Genomic DNA, 27097 nt, shown 5'->3' on the forward strand with positions numbered 1-27097 from the left:
ATTCCCCCCAGCTCCAGGCAGTTAACAATTTGACATGAGCTGTGCCTAGTGCAGGGTCATAATTTCAGATACAATATCTAGAAATGCTGGGGGGGGCGGAAATCAGTATGAGAGTTTTGCTGACCCACTGATGGTGGAGAAAGAGCTAAAAGAATAACCCACTGGGTGGTGGGGAAGTCTCAGATACCTTTATGTCTCTCCTTCTGCTTTCTCTCTGTCTCCTAGATCAGACTAACCTCTTCTGCATTATCAGTGGGAACAGCTTGGGCATACTTTACGTTTGCTGCCATTAAAGTAATCGGTCTGTCATCTAAACTCACAAATGGACCAGGAGAGGAGGGGCAAGGACGACACACTACTGGAAAATTAATTTGCAAAAGAGTCTGAGCAGCAAGAAAAGTTGCCTTGGAGCTGCTCATTAGCCAAGCTGATGACAAAGCGAAAATAAAAAGAAGGTAAGTTTTAAGGCAGCTTTCTAACCAAGGTACTCAAACATCCATTTCCATCTGCCCAGGATGAGCAACTTTGCATGAATTAGGCTCCTGTGCACCATATGTCTATTTATTTCCATCTTTATCCTCTTTGCAAAGCTGTTTGAAGACAGCATGCCAAGTTAGTGTTTTAGAAGTTCAGCAAGATCAGTGCCTGGAACAAAAAAAGCAACAAACCAAAAAACACCCCAAAAAGCCTCCTAAAACAAAACAAAAACAAAACTAAACTCCTGCCTAATCATTTTCACAAGAGAATTAGCATAATTTGTCTCCACTTTTGGTACTTCTACTGACAAATACAATAGCTGCAGCAAATCAAGAGGTAATTGATAGCTAATATTCACTTTAACGGAGTTTAAATAACAGTTAGAAATGCATCAATTATCACCAGACATAGGGATATAAACTATAAAAAAGAAGGGCTGGGTAAACCAGGTCACTTAGGACTAAGTGTGCAGGCCTGAAGGGAAGAACAGCTGTTTCTAAGCTATTCTCGACAATGTTTGTCTGCTCTTTTCTCAGATTTTTCTGTTCCTGACTGATGTCGGGTATAGGGACTACAGACTACTCTTGTAATCAGGACACCTTTTAGGAAGGAGCTTTTAGGCATCTAACTGAAAGTTAAACAGAGCAAAAATAAGCCCTTTGCAGTTAATTTGTGCACACTCAAGTTTTGAAGGTATGTCACACCTGGACCTTCTGGGAAGTGACAACTTTTGTTGCCAACGAAATGGAGGAATCCACACAGGAAAGCCTCCTGAGCATCTGCTTTTGGGAGCTTGTGGATAAAAAAGAGAAAAGAGGGTGATGGCAATGATTTGAATATGAAGTATCCTCAGGGAGCTGAGGTCTGGTCTCTTACAAGTTTAAATGTGAGTTTTGTTCCACAAGAAGAAATGAGCTGGAAGCAGAGGTCTCCTAGCTACTTAGAAAGTGGGTATCCACTGGTAATATTTAGGCTCTGCATTTTATTGCTTTATCTTCATGAAAACTTCCCTAATACATTTTAGTTTTGGGAGAAAAGCATTGATAATTGATTTCATTCACTTCCGAAAGACAGAATTATATGACTAAAAGTACAAAAAAAGTTCTAAACATCTGGATTCTGATGCATGTATTTCACTTAATATTTGTTTGTACGACTTCATCCATTCCATGGAATTTACATTTTTGTGATAACTGTGATATATACCAGCCGATTAAAATGACTCTGCTGGCTAACAGAGGGAACTGCTTTGAATAATCCACATAAATGATGGGGGTGATGGTTTACAAAAATCAGGTGTCTTCAGTGATTGCCCTGGAGAGCACAGGCTTCTTCTCAACATTGTAAGAAATAGCTGAATATCACAACCTGCATTTATGGTACACAAGGTCAAACATGGCCAGTCAGTTGGCAACGTACATAGACTCTTAATTAATTTTCACTACCTGCATTAGGCTAACTGGCAAGGTTGTTACCAAAGTCTAGTTTCCTCCAGAACAGGAGACTGGTACTGGAAGAGTAACCAGAACCAGAGACCATGAGATAACACTTTAAATCCCTACTTCCATTCTACTTGAGCTAAACATGAAGACCACTCCGATGATTGCTATTAAGCAATATGACTTTCTCGATCACTTTGCAACAATAGTTACTCACTGGCTTTGGGGTTAATTCTGGTTGAGTTTTTTCAAGGTTTGTCTGTATTACTTTTCTGAGCTAAGCTACATGGAGCTGGAGAAGGACTCCATAGATCCAAAGATGGCTTCCCCCAGTTTTCAAGAAATCTCAAAGTAAAGGGAGATAAATGCTATGAAAGAGGTTGGCACTATCTCCACATTACTAAGAAGAGATTCATCTGCAGAGTGTGTCTGCACAGACTGTGGGTGGTTGATTCAGACGCAGCAGAAAGGCAACTAATTCATTGCAGAGAAGATGGCTTATTCTATCACCTGTGGGGTTAAACTGAAAGAGGGTAGATTTAGATTAGATATTAGGAAGAAATTCTTCACCAGGAGGGTGGTGAGGCACTGGAACAGGTTGCAGAGAAGTTGTGGATGCCCCATCATCCGAAGTGTTCAAGGTCAGGTTGGACGGGGCTTTGAGCAACCTGGTCTAGTGGAAGGTGTCCCTGGTCATGGCAGTTGGGTTGGCAGTAGATGGTCTTTAAGGTCCCTTCCAACCCAAACCATTCTATGATTCTATGCTTGTCTTGATAAATCACAGAGGAGCAAGGTCTGTTCTTTCCATGGCTCTGATGCAAAATGGCACAAGATATCTCAGCTAACATTCATGTGACTACACTCCCCTCTCCTCTGCGGAGGGTTCCTTCACCCATATCACATTTGGAAACAGCCACAGGCAGTATATGTCCCGACTCTTCCTAGAAAAGTGCTAGTTGGCTTGGACCAAAATTGTGCCAGGAGCATACTAACAATTAGATGGTGTGGACTACAGAAAACAATGCTTCAACCTGTACTGTGGCCCTGTTTGCTTTATCAGGAAAGAGCTAACACCTACATCTGCAATATGGTGCTAAGTACCAGGGATTGCTCTCTCCTGCTGCTGAGATCAGTGTCTGCTGAGTGAATGCAGATCCATGGATGAGAGTGCATCAAATGAGAAACATGATAGAAATATTCAGAATAGAAAGATGCATAGCCACCTAATTTATATGCACAAACCCATAAGATTGTGGGGTTTTAATGTCCCGCCACTGATTTTTCTTCTAATGTTTGTCTCATCTTGCTTTTCTGAAGTAACACATAGTGTCTTGGTTTTGCTCAGCAAAATGATCAAGGCACTTCTTAATCTTCCATTTACCAAACAGATTCTGAAAACCTTCTGCCAGTGAACAAAACTTTTTTTGTTGTTTTTTTTTTTTTCTTTCTTTTTTGTATCTCTTGCAGGTTTTTAAAACACACTTTTCCACTATTAGTCTCACCCATATTATGTGTATGGGCCAAAATAATTTAATTAATCATGCTATAATCACATGCATGATTTTTCCCATATATTTACTCTGGGAAAGCAGGTCATGTTGAATTGTTTGTACTGTCCACCCTGGAGGTTAAATCCTTTACAATTTCTCATTTTCTGAATGACAATCTTATTTGGACTAGTTGGTCTGCATTGCTTGTTTCTGGATATAAAAATTTCCATTCAGACAGGCTAACTTGACTCATCTTCAAGTTTCCCAAACAATTCAGATCTCTCTGTAGAATGATTCTACCCTACTGAGAGGCAATCATTGTCTTTTAGAATGTTGTCAGCAGTGATTTTATTCTTATTCCCAAATCATTGATAATGATGTTGAATAGTTCTTGCAGAACGTGCTACAGTGACGCTTTGCCATCGACAAATTCTTTCTGAGATTCTTCATTATACCAGCTCTTAATTGATTTGATATTATATTGTTCTTTTTAAAAAAAAAAAAAAAAAATCAGACTGCTGGAAATGAATCAAACCCTTTACAAAAGTCTTGCATTGGTGCAGTTACCAGTATCACAGATCTTGTTATCTCATCAGAAACATAATCAGGCTGGCTTGACAAGGGCCCCTTCCATAAAAGCACATTGACTGACATTAATTGTATTCTGACCCTCTGGTTCTTTATTGATTGCATCTAGTAACATTGTTTTCACTATTTTGTATGGAATTGATGCTCAGGCTTACCAGCTGATAATTACCATCTCATTTCTCCTGTCCCACATGACATCAGTTTTGGACTTACTTAATAGATCCTCTTGCCTGAACTGTGGCACTCTGATGAGCTTTAGCAACTGTATGAAGTCTTTGGAAACTATTAAAAGGTTTTACTGTTGCCCAGACAGATTATCACTTACATTGATTGGAGCATCATCTTCTTTGGTTCCAAAACATCCCCTGGAAAACAGGCTGTGTGACTGTCAGAAACATGGCAACCTCTTTCTGCGAAAGTGGAGATGAGGACGCCGAGGAACCAACTTCCAAGGATTCAGGGAGAAGGGGAAGGGGAATAGGACACTTCAGTTTCCCTTGTAAACGGGCTGTAAATGCAAAAGTATAACTGAGGGTCAGCATACAACACACTGAAAGGATGGGCGTTCCTGTGCTCTCTGTACGGGTGAAAAACAGGCTGGCTGAAAAGCAAATGTCTTGATGAAGAGGAGGGAGTGCTGAGCTCCTACCTAGGCATTCCCCCTGATTCCATCAAAGGTGATATCTAGCCTGACTTAAGTTTTTCCTTCTTGCTTACACACAAGAAAATGTGTGTTCCCTGCATAACTCTCAGAGGATAAAGCTGGGATATTTGTATTTGGCTGTCCTGGGCTGCTAGAGGTTCCCAGCAACCACAGCGTGAGCACTCTGTGAGATGACTGCTGCTCTGCTTTGCCCAGAGGAGGATGCATAAGAGTATTTGCATATTTATACAACCTGACCTCTTTACTGGGGACATATGTTTACTACAGATCGTGTAGTAGGCAGTTGCTTTTGGACAGGGCAGTGCAAGTGCCTAAAGAAATGTAGTTACCTGCCTGTGTCTTTTGCATCATGTAGGAGATAGATAGAAAGGAGTCCAGCTTGACTTCCATAGGCAAAAAATAATCTTTTCACACAAGACCTTCTGCAGGCGGGAACCTGTGTCTCTTGCCATGGGAGTCTGGCAGGGCAAAGGGAGAAACAGGGAACATTTACAGATAACCTGTTATCTGACTACTGTAATGATTTTGAGCACAAATCAGACTGTGAAAAGGAGGAGCAGTCCATAGACAAAGTAAAGGGACAGAGACTCTATTACTGCTGGTGGTTTTAACAAGGAAGTTATAGAATTTGTTAATCAGCTGCAGATCCCAGATACCCAAAGTAGTGAGGAACCGTACAAAATTCGTTTTTCATCTCTTGTTAAATCATCAGATCAGCTGTTAAAGATGACTGACAGACTAAGGGGTGACCAATGCTTGCTCCATCCAGGACTTGCACGAACTGCCCTAGACTGTTGCGGTTTAATATCAGCCGAGTGCAGAAGGATGTGAGAGAGCATAAATCAGACGCTGAAATATGCTGCAGGGTCTTGTTAACAGCACAGCTGGCCCATGAATGCGAATGGGCCATTCCAGGACATGCCCATGGAATTATTTTCTACTTAATACAGCTGGAGGGATTTTTATCTCAGGGACATCTGAGATGAGGTTTGATGTCAGGAGTGGCATAACCTTGTAACAATGAGCCGCACGCGAGAGGGAGCATTGCAAAGGGATCAGTAATTGCAGAAATACGCAGTCAGGAATGCTGAGACTGCAGTAGCAGACTTAGTGGAGGTTTATTTTATCTTGTTTTCTTTTGATTCGTCTCTTTAACCACTAACTCAGAATTAATTTCAATGCATCACTAATGGCTGGCTACATTTGCAGCCTGGTTTCCTGGTGAAATGAAAGACGAGATACACCTGGGGAGGTGTTTTGTCTCAGTATCTAGTACTTGTTCATCCTCTCGACTGATCTCAGCTACATTTGAAATGAGGTTTGAGGCCTTTAACATCTGAGTTGCTTTGTGAAATACCTGTCTGAGCAGAGGAGAGTGCTTGTCTGTGATGCAGGGAGGCAGAGCAGACAGCCATGGGATGAGGGCTGAAGACAGCACAGAATTCAGGAATGAGCTTGCAAGACAGAGGAAGTCAGTGGGAAACAGATAAGGGGAAAGGCTGGAACATACTTGGCTGGGGAAATTATAAGATGGCTTTGGAGGACTAAAAACTTGAGCTCTTCTATCCAAGCTATACCTCTGGTTGTGTGGGATGATGGCCAGTGAATCTGCTGAGGGACCTGCAGGACATGGTTACACCATTAACAAATTTACTTCCCCCATTCCTCTCTGGATCCTGGTCCCTGGTCCCTGATCTTCCACATGTCATTAATACTAGTTCACCTCCAGAATCTGTTTTTGGGCACAGGATCTGATGGTCACCACAACACTTTGCCAGCCACAGCGCATTGCTGACAGCTGATGTTTCCCAGGAGGCTGAGATTTCCCTTCTAGTTTTCTTATAAGGGGACACCTTATTGCTCTCTACAACTGTCTGAAAGGGGGTTGTAGTGAGGTGGCTGTGGGTCTCTTTTCCTAAGTAACAAGTGATAGGATGAGAGGAAACAGTCTCAAGTTGCACCAGGGGAGGTTTAGATTGGGTATTAGGAAAAATTTCTTCACTGAAAGGTTAGTCAAGCATTGGAACAGGCTGCCCAGGGAAGTGGCTTTAAATACCCTGGAGGTATTTAAAAGACGTGTGGATGTGGTACTTAGGGACATGGTTTAGTGGTGGACTTGGGAGTGTTAAGTTTAAGGTTGGACTCAATTATCTTAAAGGTCTTTTCCAACCTAAATGATTCTATGATTCATTTTTGCCTTCTCCAGCAGTGCATGCAGGTCAAACTGAGAATTGCTCGTTATCACCAATAGTCTCAAGATGGAACGAAGGTCAGCAGCCTCCCTCCCTCCCCTCTGTTGCTTGCTGTGGTGAGGCCAGCCATCCACACACACACCAGCCCACACACAAACAACCTGTGCTGGTTCTTTATGCCCAGGCAACGAGGAGAACCCCTGCTTACCATACACACTCATCTCTTACTGTACACACTCATCACTTACTGTACACCAACATGCTGCTTACAACGTAGACGCAGATGCCTGAATCGTACCCACAGAAACACGTCAGCAAACCCACCTGCTGCCTACTGCACTCATTGTCGCGTTAAAAGGAATGCAGTTTTGAAATTTGTCTGTCAGAGTCCCAGGACTCTCACTGATTCATTTATCAGAGCCCCAGCAAAAGGACTTGCACTGAGCAGATGCACAAAAATCGAAATTAGTTATTTTATTGAAAGCGACAGAAACAGATTCGAGATTGCCGTTGATAAAGTCACTAACTACAATAGTGCTACTAGTTAAGGTTAATATTGCTAGCAAACTTGATAGTAATGCAAGAACCCGGGGATAACTTTCACCCAGAGGGTGAGAGGCGCAGCGCTTACCCAGAGGGGCGTCCCTGCCTGGGGTGGGGGAAGAGAACGCAGCCCGTCGACTGGTCCGTCAGGTATCGAGGGTCTTCTCTCCCACTTTAACGATCATTTTCTCTGTCTTTTATCCCCAAAACTACGAGGTTCCCCCCCATATGTGATGTGTAGCATGATTTGGGTGGAGAGACAAGTGCTATAGTCATGTATGTTTAGCATGACCTCTATAATCTTCATTAGCATATGCAGGGTGTGAGTTGTAATACGCATTTCACTGGTAATGAGGCAAAGGTCAGTTATCGGACACGAAGCCTTTTCGAAGAAACAAAGGACCCGTCAGATTCCTCTTATTTTACTGTCTTTGCTGACCACAAGCAGGGCTGTCCTGCGTCCACAGGGCCCCCTCCTTATCTGCACCCTGTGTTAGCCAGGGGAGTCTCCACTGCCCCGGGTCGCACAAGAGATGGCAAGGGCAGTCTTAATGGTTCTCTGTGCACAGGAATCCCACCTCATTATCCAAATTCCACACTCATGCATGCAGGGGGCTTGGCAGGCACAGCCGTCCGATGTGTCTGCTGCTCGCCACACACATGCATGGACCACAGTCTCTACACACACACGCGTGTGCAGGTTTGTACCTCCCCTTCACAGACTGCAACAAGCCGTCCTGGCTTACTGCATTCACATGTACACCGACGCTCAGCGCTTGCAGCATGCCCACAGCCTCTTATACGCAGAGATATCCCTGTTTCCTCAAAACACCCACATCTTTCGTTAAAGCCACACGCACTGGACTTGCACACGCACTGATGCAGGTCTCTGAGCACTCTCATTTTCTGTATATGAGCGTATGCATGCACACAATTTATCATGGGCACACACATAGGGCTTGCTATACCCACGCAGCTCCTTGGATATATACAAGCAACAACCACTTTACATCCTTACGTTTCAGACTCCACAGTGGTTTGTTTATCCCCAAAGCTTATTTTGCTTTTCTTTTTATCTGCAATATATTTTAAATAGAGATATTGCCTTAATTTTTGAAGTAGCATTAACTCTTCCCACAAACCTTGCCTGGTTTTATGTACACAACACACATGCAGGTCCCCCAAAATATGCTCTCTAGGCATCGGCACACAATGCTGCACACATCCTGATGCATGCGTAGGCGCATATGTGAGGAGAAATCAATTTTCTGATGGTTTCCTGTGGTGCCTCTCACCGCCTCAGCTTAATTAAACGAGAAAAATCCATGCTTCACATCTCATCTGTCAGCCTAAAGACAGAGACACTGAACTGTCACTCCCCACGCCTCCATTCTGTGGGTCAGAGAGGACTGGAGGGATAAAGTGCTCTGTGGTGACATCCTGATTCGGATACATGTGGTCCCTCTGCAACCAGATGAACAATATTGTCTGTTCCTCTCTAGATCTCTATAATTCTCTTCCTTTTTCTCTGGATTTATATTTGTTCCTCTCTATGTTTCTTAAACTGATCATTTTTCCCCTTCTCACATTTTAGGTACAGATACAGGTTGTTTTTCATCTGACCCACTGCATCCCTTCTTGGCTTCCAACATGCTTAACATATGTTAATATCAAGGATGTCAGGAAGTGTGGAAAGGTCGGACAACCCTCTTCTTGCCATAGTGTTCCCATCAATTTTCTGACTTCAGAGACTCAAAAGCAGTGACAGCAAAAGACCTTTTCAACTGCTGCTTTAACAAAAGCATGGAAAACTCTTTTTCTGCTGGTTTACAAAGCAGGGGAAGGAGGGGGCAGCCCAGCAGGCAATGAGGGAGAAAGAGGGTCTTCCAGGGGCATAGCACTGTGATCCAGGAGAGTTAAACACCTCTCCTTGATGAGCATTGAGTTCTGTGATCATGCTCAAGTCCAGACTTCTCTGGAGGAGTGCTGAGCACAGTGTACGGTTCAACACTCACCCAAGTCCTGGACTATGGTGTAACTAAGGTCTGTCCATGGTCTGGTGGAGAGAACTCCATCCCCACCTCTGGGCAGATGTCCCTCACTTGTCTCTTCCTATGCAACAGGCTGTCTCCAGGCAGGTAAATAAAATTAGCCAGAACTCCTTATCTGCCTTGAAGACAAATGAGACAACATTCCTCCATCCACATGACTAACCTCCTTGCCCTTCCCACTTGGGATATAAGGTGGTTTTTCTCACTCTTCTTATTTCCTGGACCACAATCGCCCGCAAGCAGGTATTGCCTGCAGAAGTGCTTGTGGGTACAGGCCAGGAGTATGGAAAGGAGAAAGCTGACATTTTATCAGCGAGGTTGATTGCAGGACAGAGTGTGAGGCTTTTATCTATGCCTTTCAGTGCGCTAGAAAGGAATGAGGCTTTCAATGGGTAGCCAGTCAATAATATGGATAGGAAGCATGTGAGTCATAACACTCAGAGATGTAAGCTCATTTCAAGCCTCCCTTTCATCTTGCAGGATAGCATCGGATACGACAGGCTGATTAGGTGACCACAGACTAAGTAGCAGTGCATGGGTTGGCATGCAGGCTGCTGGGGTGGCTTGGCATAGAGCATGTTGGAGAAGATGTCACCAAGCAGCAGCTAGAGGACAAGGCTGGTAGTGGGGTCCCTTAGGTGCACACTTTCCCTTCCCTCCTCTGCCACTGACACATCCTGCGATGTTGGTGTTCCCAGATCTCATGCGAGAGGAATGCTGGCCAGCTGCCGTGCTGTGCTGGAGGTGGCTGCAACAGGTTTGACAATGGGGGTAAGAAGAATACATCGTTGATATGGTGTATGGAAAGCTTGTCACCTCTACCTTAGCCTGGACAAGAATAATCTTCTGAGACATGACAGTCTAATGTTCATGGATCATTCTTTTGCTGACCACCAGAGCTGTTTAAAGGCATTTTGACCTTCTGGCTGGCTTCTCTGCAGACAAATTTCTCTCTGCTTTCACTCGGAATGTCACTAAGTGATAACACATGCCAATGCTCAGCAATCAAGGACAGTCCAGCAGAGTCTGGGTATGGTGGGAAAAGAAGGGAGGGACTGGTTACACCGCACCTAGACAGCCCCAGCAGGAGAAAAGGTGCATCATTTGTACCAAAATGCATCATACAATGACAAGGGAAGAACCAAACAAGCAGGCAGCCTAAGGCTAAAATGTGCAATCAGATGGGAGGACAATGGAGCAGGGAATGAGAGAGAGGAGTGAAGGATCAGAGTCATTTTTGGAGAGATATGGAAAAGCAAGAGAAGGATTGTAAAGAAACCTTATCTCGTTCCTGCCTGTTCTCCAACTGCCGTCAGGATTATGCAAATGAATCATTCAAGTAGATTTCCCTGGTAATTAAAAACTCTGCTCTTTTTAATTAAACTTTCCCTCCAGACTGAGGTTTTTTTGTTTTTTCTTCCCCCTTGAGAAACTAATCTTTACAAGGCTTTTTTTTTTTCCCTCCTCTCTTTTCTTCTTCTTTCTCTTTCTTTCTCTTTTCCTTCAAAATTGTCAAGGCCCATCACGAACTGACATGAACACTGAGTTAAATGAGAACTTGCTGGAAAAGGCAAGAGGGGAAAACTTTGAATCTAGGTTGAGGCAGGAAGTGGGAGTTGGACTTCAGAGCATGGGAACTAGTTTAAGGGCTTGTGCACAGGAGCAAAAAGAAAATATGAGAGGAAAACCAAAGAAAGGTAGGATGGAAAAAAAAATACAAGTCTGAGTGCTTCTAGCTCTTGAGATTTGGCTGGCAGGATGTTTGCAAGCAGATATAATTAGTGGCATATCTGTAATAAAGTCAAAATGCTTGAATATTCAACTGTGGGTCACAAGAAATTGGCAGGGTTAAACTAGTTGAACGATTACTGCATAACATTGCTTCGTAGTCTTTTTTGGATGCATGCATTCCCAGCAGCTGATGGAGACAGGGTCTGCATCAGATAGACTCCAGTTTAACGCTGTATGAGTGTTCTCCATTATCAATGTCCTTAGGATTAGGGGTGGTGTTTCAACATAAGACATGGGTGCCTGTGTTGTTGTCACTATCACTGCCGTGTCCTGTCCCTCCTGAGGGACTTTTTCTCCTTCTGTTCTCTGGAGCAGACCCCTCAGAAGCTGGAAGGGTGGAGAAAGAGAGCAGAAGAAGAAAAGCAAAAAAACCCAGTGCTTCAACCTGCTCATTTCTAGGACTTTGACAAATAGTAGCCAAAGGAAGAACGATTACCCACCTGAGCTCTGCTGGCCCTGGAAGGTTCAAAGCAGACTTCCTGCTCAGTGTCGCTTGCCGTTTGAAGAAGAGATCAGAACTGTTGACCCACCTTTCTTCTCTTACCTGGTTTCTGTACCCTGAGTGTCTATAGAAACTCAGAGAGGAACCCCTGTGGCCCTATCAACAGAGGTCTTGAGCAGGTAGCCATTTCTTCAGCTTGGTACCAAAGCCGGCCATACTCTACAATTTCCAGGGAAGAGATCCACCCTAGGCAACCTCAGCCCCTTCCCTGTGCCTGTTCCCTGAACAGTGATGGGCGAGCTTTGACTCCACACCACATTGAGATCATTGTGCAGGGAATAAACTCAAGACGCTGTAAAAAAATTCTCATTTGTATTTGCTACTGGGAGTCATCTGAGCCATTCAAGCCCCATATGGATCTGATGGATTATGCAAGCCCTGATATAATTTGTCAAGATCCTGGTCCTACGAAGACAGCTTACTTTGCAGCCTGTGGTGCTGGAGTTCAGAGCCAGGTTTTGCCACAGGCTCCTTGTACCTCTGTGAGCACTTTAGATGTGGGGGAGGTGGGAAGGGGAGTCATTTAATTTGGATGTCCTCATTTGAGCAGGTCAACCTGTACAGTCAATAAAGAGGAATTCAATAGTCACTGGTGTTCAGGGTTTGGTATATCTCAGCCTGAATTAGATCCCTGCCTTTGGTAGATTGATCACATGCTAAATTTCATTAACACTTGCTAGCAAATCCTTAGGCTGTAAGAAGACAGCTGGTTCTGGTGAAGACGTGGACTTTGTAGACAGTTGAGCTGAGGTGAGATAAACTCAGTCCTTAGTTAGACCAGATTGGCTCTTTACGTTCCTATGCATGGAGAAGTAAATGTGCCTCCAGAAGGAGGGAAGAGTTACCCTCCAGCCTCAGGATCTGGAGATGCCTGCTCCTCCCCACTCATCACAGAGAGCCTAAGTGATAGATTTGCCTGGACTCCAGTTTTGTTTTTTTTTCATCTGAGACAGAGAGAAGAATTCCACCTGAAAGCATGGATTATTGGTTGTCCCCGTGGGTGCAAAATAACATCCAGAGAGTTGAGTAAATACACTGCTGACTAACTTAGACTGAACCCTGTGCTGCCACAACTCAGCCTGGTGTATAATCGCTCTCCACGCAAATTGCTAAAGCACAAGTGACCTCCACGACTCTCTCCTGCACCCCTGGCAGGCAGCACATAGGGCAGGTTGGGATCCTGGATGGGTGCTAACTCAAGGCAAGACCCTGAACAAGGCAAGACCTTCTTGCAAATGCACTAAGCTCTGCTCTCCTCTTGGAAATTACAGCCACTCACCAGTGTAGAAGGAAGATCTATTGGTGACTAACCACAGCTGAGCACCCCCTAAGGAAAATACAGTGCTTCCATCTACCGCCTCTTTAAATCTGCATCCTCTTCCCATCACGGGGAGGTATTTTTAGCCTTGATGCTTTATCTTCACAACAGAAAGGCTCCTGTTTTTAAGTGCTACGTGTTCTTCAAAGTATTTTTTTTTGTAAAGAATTTTCTTTTTAATTTTTTTTTTAAGCAATGCCTCACACATGCAGATGACTTATATCGGAGTGTGTGTAAATGTACACAGACATGATGTGAAGTGGCAGACAAGGTAAGTCCAGAGGAGCTGAATTGTCAGAAAGCTGATGATGCTTTATTTGGCAGGCATTAAATGCAGTTATTAGACACATGTGGAACATATCACATGTCGCGAATCAGAAGCAGTCCTCCATGAATAAAATGTTTCTGAGGATCAATATTGAACTGTTCAGATTTTTTTTTTTTTCACTATTTGTTTTTCCCAGCACTATTTGAGGCATATGTAATGACCGTGTAGAGCAAACACAGCTCCCTGTCCTATGCCTGCCTGGCTTCTAACCACATTTTGTTTTTTTCTGCAGATTAAAACAATAGCATGATAATTCCAGGAGGGGATATTTAGTGGCTACTTTGTCACGCCTACAACATGCTCACTCCCAAAGCAGGTCAGGATTGGTGCAGCATAGCATCCATCAGAGATATATGGATGTTTCTTGTGCCCCTTTGATCTGAGGTCTCCCAGATGTGTTGGGCAGCACAGCTGTAGTATAGGATGCGCTGGGTAAAAAATTGGCTGGATGGCCGAGCCCAGAGAGTTGTGGTGAATGGAGTGAAATCCAGTTGGTATCCAGTCACAAGTGGTGTTCCCCAGGGCTCAGTATTGGGGCCAGTTCTGTTTAATATCAATGATCTGGATGAGGGGATTGAGTGCTCCTTCAGCAAGTTTGCAGATGACACCAAATAGGGCGGAGTGTTGATCTGCTCAAGGGTAGGAAGGATCTACTGAGGACTGTGGGCAGGCTGGATCAATGGGCCGAGGCCAATTGTATGAGATTCAACGAGGCTCAGTGCTGGGTCCTGCACTTGGGTGACAACAACCCTATGCAATGCTACAGGCTTGGGGAAGAGTGGCTGGAAAGCTGCCCGACGGAAAAGGACCTGGGGGTGCTGGTGGCCAGCCGGAGCAACAGGAACCAGCAGTGTGCCCAAGTGGCCAAGAAGGCCAACGGCATCCTGGCCTGTATCAGAAATGGTGTGGGCAGCAGGAGTAGGGAGGGGATTGTGCCCCTGTACTCAGTGCTGGTGAGGCCGCACCTCGAATGCTGTGTTCAGTTTTGGGCCCCTCACTACAAGAAGGACACTGAGGTGCTGGAGCGTGTCCAGAGAAGGGCGACGAAGCTGGTGAGGGGTCTGGAGCACAAGTCTTATGAGGAGCGGCTGAGGGAGCTTCTGTTGTTCAGTCTGGAGAAGAGGAGACTGAGGGGAGACCTCATCGCTCTCTACAATTACCTGAAAGGAGGTTGCAGAGAGGTGGGTGTTGGTCTCTTCTCCCAAGTGACTAGTGACAGGACAAGAGGAAATGGCCTCAAGTTGCGCCAGGGGAGGTTTAGGCTGGATATTAGGAAAAATTTCTTTACTGAGACAGAGGTGAAGCACTGTAACAGGCTGCCCAGGGAGGTGGTGGAGTCACCAACACTGGAGGTGTTCCAGGAACGTGTGGACGTGGCATAGTGGGACATGGTTTAGTGAGCATGGTGGTGTTGGGTTGCTGGTTGTACTTCATGATCTTAAAGGTCTTTTCCAACCTTAATGATTCTGTGATTCTGTGATCAACCAGTTTCTAAAAGTTTGGAATTACCAAGCGTAAGAAGCCAAAGGGAAGAAGAGGTGGGAAGTTGGAGTGAGATCATCTCCTTTTTAGGGCGGTGCAGAAATTCTTCAGCAGACTTCAGGGAGAAGAGCAATTCTGGTGTAGCTTAAGTCAAACAATTGAAATGCACCATTTTCAGCAATAAATGTCAGGTATTCAAAAATTTCTTTACAATGTTGAAAGGGACAGAATGTTCCACTACTTCACCTGAAATATCCTGTTAGAAATGTGTCCCTTCCTTTTAGCTGAAAAATATATTTTAAGAATTGAAAAAACCCCACAAAAAAATAAACCCCAAAAAACCAAAACAGTGTGTTTTGGTCATAGAATCATAGAAATCTTTTGGTTGGAAAAGAGCTTTTAAGATCATCAAGTCCAACCGTAAACCTAACACTGCAAAGTCCACCACTAAACCATGTCCCTAAGTGCCTCACCCAAGTGTCTTTTAAAAAGCTCCAGGGATGGTGACTCAACCACTTCCCTGGGCAGCCTGTTCCAGTGTCTGACAACCCTTTCAGTGAAGAATTTTTCCTAATATCCAGTCTAAACCTCCCCTGGCACAACTTGAGGCCATTTCCTCTTGTCCTATCACTTGTCACTTGGGAGAAGAGACCAGCATCCACGTCTCTACATGCCACTGAAACAAACCTTTCCTTTCAGCCAAAGTTTTCTATTCTATTGTCTTTGTCTGAAGTTATCAGCATTTCAGGGGATATTCAATTTCAGAATTGAAAAATTCAGTAAGTGCTGGAATTTTCCATCAATCATAATGTCTGGTCCACTTTTAACTAAATCACTTCCCATATGCTAGTTTTACTTCCATCCACATCAGCATGGAAATGCATTTTTCCTTTTGAACAAGGTGTCCTTGGGGTGATCTCTAACGATCTCATGTTGTCTCCCTGAGCCCAGACCCTAAGAAAAATGTTTACTCTTTTTTCCTGTTCACCCTGTCTTGATTAAGTCTTCTACTTTATGTTCTCTCATATGTGCCTACTACCTTCATGAGAAATTAACTGGCATAATTTATTCATTTACATTCAGACGTTGCACTGTAGACAGGAGAGGCTGATGAATGGGTTCGCACTGTCTGGTTAAACACAGGACAGCAATAGACAAAGCTCAGATAAGGCAATTTTGCTAAGGGATGAGAAAGGATGAAATCAAAGAAAGGAGACTCCTTCAAAAAGAGCAGAAAACTCTGTTCAAGTGTCTGCCCATGTCAGTAAATGACAGAATAAATTATTCTTCATGCAGAGTAGGCAGAAAGTAGTTTTTCCTTCACCTCTTTGCCAAGAATGAATCCTGGGTTTCCCCTGTAAGAGCAGCTGATGGCACTGACACTTAGAAAGTGGTGAATGTAATCATGTTCTCTTTAATAAGGTCACTGCCTGTTTCTGAAGATCATGGCATACTGCTATCAGATATGATGATGGCGGTAAAGGTGGAACTGATTAGTGTGTGAGATCTTTCACTTGCAAACCTGTAACTCTGCCTGTCTATTCCATGAATGATTTAGGATTTTTGGATTTTAATTTCACTTTTTTTTTTCTTCCCAGTTTAAAGATTCAGGACCAATGGCAGAGACTAATGATCCACTGATTAATGTCATAGAAAATCAAAAGATTTCCATTTTCTCTTATGGCCAAATTACTGCAGACTGTGATTGAGCCAAAGCCCAAAAGCTAGCAAGGCACTGGCTTGGAAGCTCAGAAAAAAAGGGGTGCAACTTCAGGTGTGATCTCTAGGGTTTGGGTCCCAGAAAAGTACCCTTACTGCTGAACTATAATAATTTTTGCCTCCTCCCCTCTGATCCAATGAAGCTGGGACATTTGTGGTGAGGTAGAAGACATCTGGGGCCACATCTCACAAAAACTGGATGTCTGTATCAGCATATTAGATAATTGGCAAAGGAAGTTCATCAGAGGGCTGGAGCTTCTCCCCTTTGAGGACAGGCTGGGAGAGTTGGGGTTGTTTACCCTGGAGAAGAGAAGGCTCCAGGGAGACCTTATAGTGGCCTTCCAATACTTAAAGGGGGCCATAGGAAAGGTGGGAAGGGACTCTTTATCAGGGAGTGTAGTGATACGATGAGGGGTAATGGTTTTAAACTGAGAGAGGGTAGAATTAGATTAGATATTAGGAAGAAATTCTTTACTGTGAGGGTGGTGAGGCACTGGCACAGGTTGCCCAGAGGAGTTGTGGATGCCCCAACCCTGGAACTTTTCAAGGTCAGGTTGGATGGGGCTTTGAGCAACCTGATCTAGTGGACGTGTCCCTGGCCATGGCAGGGGGTTGGAACTAGATGATCTTTAAGGTCCCTTCCAGCCCAAACCATTCTATGATTCAATGATTCTTTGATTCTATGATTACCAGAATAGCTCTATTTTGTCATAGATTATAAGAAAACTACCATCTTAGATCACTTGGGTAACTCAAGACTGTAGCACAGTGCTCAGTTCCTTTCCTTGAAGCTTCTCCACTAGCTCCAGTGTGTATCTATCTGTTGGCACATGGCTTGTGGGCATCTGAATCCCTTTCTTGTAGCTATGACTTCCTGAGGTTATTGATGTCTGGTCCTCTTATGCTGCTTTCCAACACCTTCAACCCTGGGATTCTCACTGGCATGATACAAACTATAAACTATCACACTAGGATTTTTTTATGTTTTGCTGAATTTTTGTCATCTTTAATTTCATGTGGTTCCCCCTGGTTACATAAATAAATACTTTTTTTTTTTTTCAAATAGAAATGCCAAGTATTTTTATTAATAAATCTTTTCCTGTTCCTCTTGGGGAAAACCAAACAGATGGCATTTATTTTTTATTCATTAAAACGTTATCGAATTTTCATAACAAATAATTGCTTCGTATTTAAACAGTGTTGGAGCAAAAAGCAGGTACTGAGAAGTTACATCTGCCAAGCAGAACAACAAGATATTAAGTCCTGATCTTCTTTCAGGGTCACACTACAGACACACATTACTTAAATCAGTGGGTCCTGAGGGTACTTTCAAGATACTGGAGTAGAAGCATTTGAGCTTGGAAAATGAGGATAAGAGGAAGCGGCACTGTATTCCATGCTAAATAGTGACACTTCATTTTTCTAAAAGCATAGTATATAAATCAATGAGCTTAACTTCCCAGCTATGAAATTCTACGAGGTGGCAAAAACTATGACTGCAGAGTCCAGCTTCTCCCATGGACCAAAAAAAAGCTAAAAGCTGAGAACCTGCCCTTGATTAAGACTGGAATGAAACTCTGATGGAATGGAATGAAAGAGGAATATGCCTTCCCTTGAAGGACCTTTGTGGAGGAAGGGAAGAGGACTTGAATCCCTTGTTTTTCACAAGAAGATGTGTTGCAATAGGAACCATAACCCTGTCACTTGTGCCAACCTCCTCTGCCTCTCCAATCTTGAGAGGCGCTTAGTTGCTGGAGTTTTTAATAGGATAGTGGCGTATTTTGGGACAGCAGTGAAATATCTGAGGTAGTTCCTGGGAATTACTTACTTCATGTTACCGAAAGAGATGTTGGAATAAAGATCCTTTGACCTCTTGAAAGTAAGCCCAGTCAAAATGGCACTTGGAGAGGAGGATGCACATAGACTCCTCCAAGTGAATGCACAGAAGGGGTTTCCAGTTGCTGAGCATCCCTGACAGTAAGTTGTACTAGGTGGCACTTTTGTCATCAGGACACATGCCCTTTGCGGGTGAAATCCATCCCACTTGCAAACAGCATCTATGTTATTTTAACTGTGCTAATGCAAGTCATCTGTAAGATACAGAATGCAGATCAGCCCAAGAGCTGTACCACAGAGGCACATTTGAAATAGATATTTATATATATAAAGATATATAAAGATAGTGCTTTCCTTTTCCTTTTCCTTTGCCTTTGCCTTTTCCTTTGCCTTTGCCTTTGCCTTTTCCTTTTCCTTTGCCTTTGCCTTTTCTTTTCCTTTTCCTTTTTTTTATCCTTTTTTTCTTTTCCCTTTCGCTTTCCCTTTCCCTTCCTTGGCTTCCTGTCCCAGCAGGAGCTTAGAGGGGAATTGACCACAGTTTTTTTTCTCTCTTGTTTTCTCTAGAAAGGAAGTATTACTCTAGAATTAATGTTCATCCATAAGCCTTTCTTCACCGATAGCTAGGAGAGGATGACCACTGCTTCAGCACAGGCTGAGGCCATGGCCATGCTATACAGTGAGATATTTCGAACTGGTATATAAACCTTGCTAAGTTTTTGGCTGAATTCAGGTTTTAGTTTGAATTACTGGGAAGGAACAGATTCAGGACAAGGGGATCCTGTGGTTTCCAGCTACTTCCTACCTGTGCCTGGCTCTCCATGTTATTTGGATAACATTGCATTAGTTCTGCTGAACTCATGGGTTGAATTCAGCAGCTACTTTAAATCTGGGTTTCTCTAGGCCTGTTCTCATTTTTTCTTCCCAGAAAAGGCATTCATACTTGTCTCTGTGGAAGTGGGATGGTTTCTGTGCTGCAAAAGTGTTTTGCTTGGCATAGAGTCTGATGTTAATAACTCAGAGCTGGACTGTGCTCCTCAAGTTCAAAGAGTGACTGCTTGAATGATCGCTGCTGTTGGTTCTGATATTATGTGCCCCAGATGTAAGAGATGGATAAAAACGCAGTGGGGTTGGATGAATCACTGCTTTTCACTGAGGAAGCCATTAGAAGAGAGGTGGAAGATGCCTTTCTATGCTACAGGCAGCAAGGCTTTACTGATTGCATATCCTCTGGCTGAACTAATGAATGAAACAGCCAGAAGTCAATTAAATTGCAACCAAAAGCCCTGCCATGACTTGTCCTTGCAGCGAGTTTGACTTTGGCTGTCTCTGGGCTGTTCTGAAAAGCCATGCAATGTTGTCAGAGACAAACAAGCACACATTCACATCGTAGAATAATTGAGATGGCAGTTGGTAAATCTGGTCTATGGGGATATTACATGTCTGCTCATGTTTGTACATGAAAGGAGCCTCCCAGCTAAATGTCTTAGACTCCGTTCCCATCTGTGTCCTGCTAATCAGTGGGGTGGGCACTATCCAAAACAGATGCTGCTGGGCACTGGCGTGCCTGTCCTCTGTGGAATTAGTGACAGTGCTGCCCTAGAAAGTTATCAATAGTGTCTTCCCTAGGAGAAGGGAGAACAATTTGGTGAAAAAGTTGATCTATGCTGTCAAAAGCAGGATGCAGTATCAGCAAAGCACAGATGATGGCAGCAAAGTATAAAATCAAGACAGCTGTGAAAATATCAATTGCATTTAATAAGGAGCAGAGAAACTTATAAATAAGTTTCTGGGAAGCTGATCTTTGGGGTCTCTGATGATTGGAAATGATGTGTTATTAAGACACCTTCCTGCAGGACAGCAACATTCCCCTTCATTATAACAGCACCTGCTAGAAAAATATTTGCTTATAACGGGGATTGACAGTGGATATAGCAGACAGGGGTGTAATTGTTGCCATGCTAATTAATACAGGTCCAGTATGGTCCCTGTGGAACTCATTGCCACTTTCCTTTCTGTTGTTAGAAGCTTGTTACTTTCAAAACCGTCTTCCTTTCAGAGGAGTTACAACTTTGGGAACACATTTGAGATCACTGTGAATATATTTATTGCTGGACAATGGAGTGCATTGGTGTGATTTCTTGCCTGGGTAATTTTCCCCTAGTTCCCCTGCACTGGTAGTGCATTTTTAATTGTGGTTGCTGCTTGCTCAGGAGGCAGGTGTGTAACTCCGCAGGTATTTGTGTGCTTGCTCAAGCACCTGAGCAGTAAGTCTGGCAAAGATGCACACGGTTGTTTACACAGAGAAGCTTTTTTCTTCTGCATCCACTGAGAGGCAGAGTCTGATATATCCCCTTTGCATCACTTAGAAGAGCTCCCAAAGGACCACATTGCTGCCTTGTCCATTATAGACATTCTTGACTGCTACATTTGACCAGCTACATGATTTTGGTCTGTGCTAGCTATGGTTTAGTGCCCCATATTCCCAGGGCCCATACTTAGCAGGTGTATAGAGTATTTCCCATTCCCTCTTTTTTCTCTTGTGGAGTGGCTAATTACGCAACCTCGTGGATGGATCTCCTATCCAGTTACCTTCATGCTATGTTGTAGAGAGATCACTTGCTTCTTTGCATATGGACTTGAATTAACTCTGTTCCTCCACTTGCACAGCCCGGCCATCGGGACCAGTTTCTGGACACGCAGAGCCTTTTAGAGCAGTCAGTCTTTGGTGGAAATGTAGTCTTGTGGCTCAGCAGCCTGCACCAGCTTCCCCAGTTCCACTAACAAATGTAATAAGCAGCCCTGGAGCTGTCAAGTCACTTTGCATCTAGATGATGTGGGATCATCCGAAAGCTTGCTCACTGCCTGGCAACCGTAATAGGTGTTAAGAGCTGCAGTGAAAGGGCTGCTTAACTTGACAACTAACAACATACCCCGGCCTTTCTGTGTCTGTCACTGTCTGAATAATGCATTCTGTCAACTGCATGATTTTTGAACAGGTCCCTTGTATCACCTGTTCGGAGGCAAAGCCAGGGGAAAGGCAGGGAGCCAGTGAAACTCTTGCTAGAACAGGGGTTGAATCAGCCTTGATTTTGCCAAGGTAGGGAAAGATCTGAATCACCCCAGGAAAAAAAGGGTGAACAGATCAGTAAAAGCCTTTGGCAAAACATGAGAGTTGTGTTTATGTGGGATGGACAGTAAAAGGCACAGGCTGCTCCCAGGAGATGAGCAAATGCCCCTATTTTTCAGAACAACAGGTAAGTCTCATCAGTGACTGTGGTGCGGCTCACAGTGAGATGGTGGGAATGGCAGTGGGATTCTCAGCCCACCCTGTCCCCCCACATGTGATCACTCATGGAGTCAGCTCTGAGCTGACAGGTTCACAGGCTACCACAGAGCAGCTATGGGCTGCTCCAGGGACCTCAGGGACTGCCACATAGCAGTCCACGGTCAATGGCTCAACTTGCCAGGGGCTGACTCCGCAATGACAAAAGTTCATGCCTCTTATCTCTGTTGACACCAGACAATGAAATCCAGCTGAAGTCCAGTCTTAGATCTCACTGTTAGATGAAGGTAATCCTGGGTTTCAAGCTGGTCTTGGGTACCTCATTTATTTCAAGGCAACAGGTGAAGACTGAGTCAAAGCAACTTTCCAACAGCCCTGAGGGTTCCTCATGGAGGAGAAAACCAGAGTGCCTGATGACACAATTGCACACTGGTGGAAACTGTGCCAGCTGTCCAACATGGTCCCAGTAAACGGGTGAGGTGTGGAACACACTGGGTTGGCTCTTACTCCAGGAGTCTCTGGGCTGGTGCAGAACATGTACAGCCTATCTGTCTCCACTCCCCATCTGGAAAGCAGTGATACTAACACTCCTCAGTAGTGTCTAGGTGGTAATCATTCTAAGGGACAGGCTTTTTCTTACCGACAGCTCCTTGCCTCAATCCCAGCTGAAGTTTGTGGGTGCCTCTGTCGTACAAATACTTGTCAAGAAGTGTTAGTTCAAGGCGGAGCTGTGTTTATGATTTGATGTTTGCATGGAAGCATAAGCAATAGTTAAAGCTGAGGACTCTAAAAATACTGCATGCATACATTCAGCATTGCTAATGCTCGTCAGCTATTAAGAAATCTCTCAATCTGTGCAAAGCCCCCTGATTTCCATATTACTAGAGAGGAGATAAGTGAAGTACATCTGAAGAGATTTTATCCAAGCCCTTAGAAGAAGATAGGAAAAAAGACTCAACCCCTTCTCATTTTCATGATACTGAGAAAGCTGATCTGTGGCAGAGGTGTAGGGAAACCACACTTGCTACAAAGGGAGCTTTCTGCTTGGGAAGATGGCCTTTGTTCCAAAGGTCTTACTGACAGGAACAACACTTACCTCTTCTCACTTAGGGGAATTACTTCTGGGAAAAAACAGGTTGTTAGGATCTCTCAATTGGAAGTGATCCATGTGTTCTTAATTTAGGCAGCCACAGCGTGACTGCTTCCAGCTGAGCTGGCTGGGGTTGCGGGTTGGGAGGAAGATACGCTGTTTAAGTTGCATGTGGATGTCCATGGAGGGGAAATCAGGGCTGTGGGGACACACTGGGCTACAGATGAGAATAGTACTATGCAAAAAGAGCTCAGCCTTGTTGAGTTTGGGTACAAACCCATATAACCAGCTCCCATATCTGCTTCACCAAAGCCAAGCTGATTCTCACAGCATCAGGACTTCTCTTCCGCCTTGAGACCCAAAATACCAGATGCAGCTCATCTGTAGATCCGGCATTGGAATCCTGGGTAGAGAGAGAAGCCCCCGTGCTGCATGTAGTTGGGTCATTGTGGCAGGCTCTCCTCCTCTTGCACAACCTAGATCTGCAGTCCTTTCCCATGTCCTAGCACATGCCACTCTCTCACAAATCCACTGTGGAAGATCTTTTCATGGTTTGAGAGGTGGGAAAGCACAAAGCTAGGCTTGTCGATGTTGCTGTGCATGTATTCTTACCATCTGAGGTGGATATCCCTGACTATAAGAGATGGAGACACCATCAGCCATCCTGGAAGTGTATTTGTTGACTGATACTTTGACACCAGTATCATTAGAAGAGGTTTAACTCTGAACAGATCTCAAATGTCTCAGCAAGTACGGCAGGAATTTCCGAGGCATCCTGTCCCTACATTTGCTATGGCCAGGAATCACTCACAGGTATTCAAATCACTCAAAATACTTATTTCTTTCATTATTTTTCACAAAAAGCTGGAACTGAGAAACCAATACATTACAGGGATCTGATGGATTGCAGAGTGTTTATGGAATGTCACCTGAAATAACTCATAGCAAATAGGTGTTTGCCTGTTTGTGTGATACAGTAGAAATTGCTTACACATTATTCCACTGCTATAAGATACAAATGACAATCATTTAAAACAAATAAAAGCTTTAAATCAGTTAACACACTTTCTTTTACTTCACATTATTTTTTTAAAGGGCAAAATATTTAAAACATCCAAACTGGATTGTTTATTCATTATTTCTGAGGTTGAGGAATTACTTTTCAAGGGGATGTGAAGAAATCTGTTCCTGGACTAGTGTTAGGTGAGATGAACATATATGCCTCTCTCCTGTGGCAGAAGCTATAGGGTTCATCTCTAAACCTGAAATTACAGCTTGATGGCTTTAAGGCACAAATTTGTTTAAAGACTGGCTGTGGAAGGGATTAATTTAGTTTTAAGTATGCAGAGCTTTCCTTCAGCATTTCCATAAATTTACACACACAGAGGAGGGGAAAAAAAGGAATAGTTTCGAGGGAGCATTTGGGGATTTTGCTCAAACTTTGCAATTCTAGAAATGTCCAGTGATATAAAAAGGGAAGCCTGGGACAGCCAGATTTCATGGAAGGGAAGATGAAGTTGAGAATGTGGTTTTCAAAGACGTGCTCTTGGAATTGCCAAGCCTGTGGAAAAAGCTGTTCTGGACCAGAAACAAGGTCTGGTCAGAGCAGGAAGGGCTTTCCCCTTACAGCTTCGCTCACCTCCAAATCACCCTGCCTGGTTTTTCCCCATCCATCTTGCCCATCCATTCTAACAGGCTTTCTTAAAGCTCAAGTTTCCCTACATCTCCTTGTCTTCAGGTAGGATTTACCAGGGCAGCTACACAGACATAAGGGAGGTTTGCTAAGGCTGAGGGCCAGGCGAGCCTTTGTGGTTTTTGTTTGCATCGCACCGAGCACATAGGTGGAACTGACAGGTGTTTTTACACCTAGAAATCATGTAAAAGGCATAATGGTAAGATAATTATTAAGTGCAAAGGCAGATTTAATCTCCAACCTCTTGCTTCATTTAGTAATAGTAATATTTAACTTCACTTATATACAATTTCTCTAAAAACTTCCTCCTTTTAAACCACTGAGTTTGAGTCACAAAGCAGTTCATTTTTAGATAGCCCAGGTTCTTAGCCTGGAGTGTTTCTGGCTCCTCACAAAACAGAGTTCACCACATGTGTGAAATGATAATTTTGCATACCCAGAGAGGTGTTATGGTGAGTATCAGAGCACTGTTCTTTTACACAGTGCCAGCAACAGATGGGATCTCCTAGTAAAAGACTCAGAACCTCTATGATCTGCATAGATTTTAAGCTGTTATCACCATCTTCTGCAGAAGTGGCTTTGCTACTTTGGCAGGACGATTGCTTCTGTTGGGATAGCATGATTAAACTATTCCAGGAGTGGACCAGGAGGTGGTAGGCACTGTACAAATGCAGAGTGAAGAGGTTGCATCTCTCAATGTGCTACAGTGCAGGTGCAAGATGAGAGAGAAGAGGTCACAATAGAAAAAAAGCAGAAGGACACAGGGAGGCAACAGGAGATCCAGTTAAGGATCCCTTAAACATCAGTGATCAATGCATGAGGTCTCATTTGTTTTGTCTGTAGGTATTTGGGTTTGAAAGTAATATGGAGATAAGCTGACATTGATAACTTCAACAAGAGGTTGACTTCTTGCACATGGAGGTAATTAGAAAGTGGAATTCCCCATCTTGTGGAAACTCCTAATATCTGTTTTTAGCCCTAACTGGGGAAGGATATGGGATTATGAAAGATTTTTTTTTTAAAATGAAATTGTTCTCAGGCTGGAGCTAATTGATCTGGGAGTGCCCGGACACCCACTTGGGCATTTCAAAAGAAAAAAAAAGCAAAAAAAAAGCAGTTTTAGACATTCTCAGATTGAAATGCTTGATTTTAGATCTCTGTAGATCCAGGATGAAACACTTCTCTTTTAAGTGGAAATGAAACTGAGTGTCAGACTGAGTTATCTCAGAGAAATTTTATTTTCAGGTGCCATTGCCTCTGATTTGTCTTGTACTCTACCCAGTTAATACTACCCGTGGTGGTCTCTCCCTGGGTCACTGGAGTCTCCCATGAGACCTGTGGATCCATGTATGAGCTTTTAAAAAGTTAGGTAGACCAGAAGTGAACACATCTGGGGCTTGTTACAGAGATATTCCCTCTCCTGGTGTTTCTGGTCAGTCCATGTCTCCAAGAGTTGGGCTGAAGATGGGATTCACTTCATGGTGAGTATTCTGTTCAGGCCTTTTCTGTTCAGACTTGTCCATCAAAACCCATGCTAATTTCATTTTGCAAAACCTGTGTAGCTGTGTGTTCAAGACATGTGAGAGCGTATAGGGCCCATTCCAGCTCCCATTGCTGGTAGATTTCACAAACCAGCTATGAAAGCTACTCTTCATCTTCCATCCCCCTCCCCCTGTTTTAGGCTCTATGGGGCCACCCCAAGGGCAAGGGGACCCCTCTTTACAGACCTAATGATTAGGGCAAGACCAAAAGCAAGAGGACTTGTTAAATTCTCTGACATCAAAGCACTGAGATATCAAAGGAACAAAAGTACCTACAGACATAAAGACAACTTCTGAAGAGGCCTCCAGAGGCTATATATTTATCTTTGTCTCTTTGCTTCACTTGCTAACGAAGAAAATCTATAGGTATTGTGAACCTATTAACCCAGAGCTGTTCTCCAGAATGCTAAAACAAGAGATTACCAGGCTCTTCGAAGAGGAGATGGGAGTCATTGTCTGGATTGCGAGATAATCCCAAGCGTCCACTCTCCAGAAAGGCAGGAGGCAGGCGAGTCTGGCTGTTGGTCTGATCTGTGTCCCACCATGTCTGCAAGTCATGACTGACTGAAGAATATAGATAAGAATATCTGTACAGGATCACTATAAAGTCCCCCTAAACTCATATCCAATATCCCCAAGGATTGAGCATGTGCATAGGAAAAACTATAACAAGAGGGTGATTATGTAGTGATATATTCCCCTAGAGTACTTTCCCCATGTCAGGAGGTCTGTGGTCCAGGGTCTTTTGACACAGAGGTGGGATTTTTATGTTTTATAGTCCTGTATTTATAACTCCTCCCTTCCTCCCCCAGGAAATTATCCAATTACTTTTTAAACACTTTAACTGTATGCAACGTCCTGTGGCAAGAACTTCACAGTTTCACTGTGTGAAGAAATGGACAACTTGTGCCAGAGGCAATGTCTTTGCGTAATAACTCTGGATGTAATTTTTAGGTCACAGAGGTTACCTATGCTTTCTGATATAAAGAGAGTACGAGCAGTGCTTGGGTACTCCTCCTTATTTATTCCTGCCTTTATGCCAGAGCCTGGATGCTTAACCATGGATCAAA

The sequence above is a fragment of the Gavia stellata genome, chromosome 3, assembly GCF_030936135.1.
Source record: "Gavia stellata isolate bGavSte3 chromosome 3, bGavSte3.hap2, whole genome shotgun sequence".
Lineage (NCBI taxonomy): Eukaryota > Metazoa > Chordata > Aves > Gaviiformes > Gaviidae > Gavia > Gavia stellata.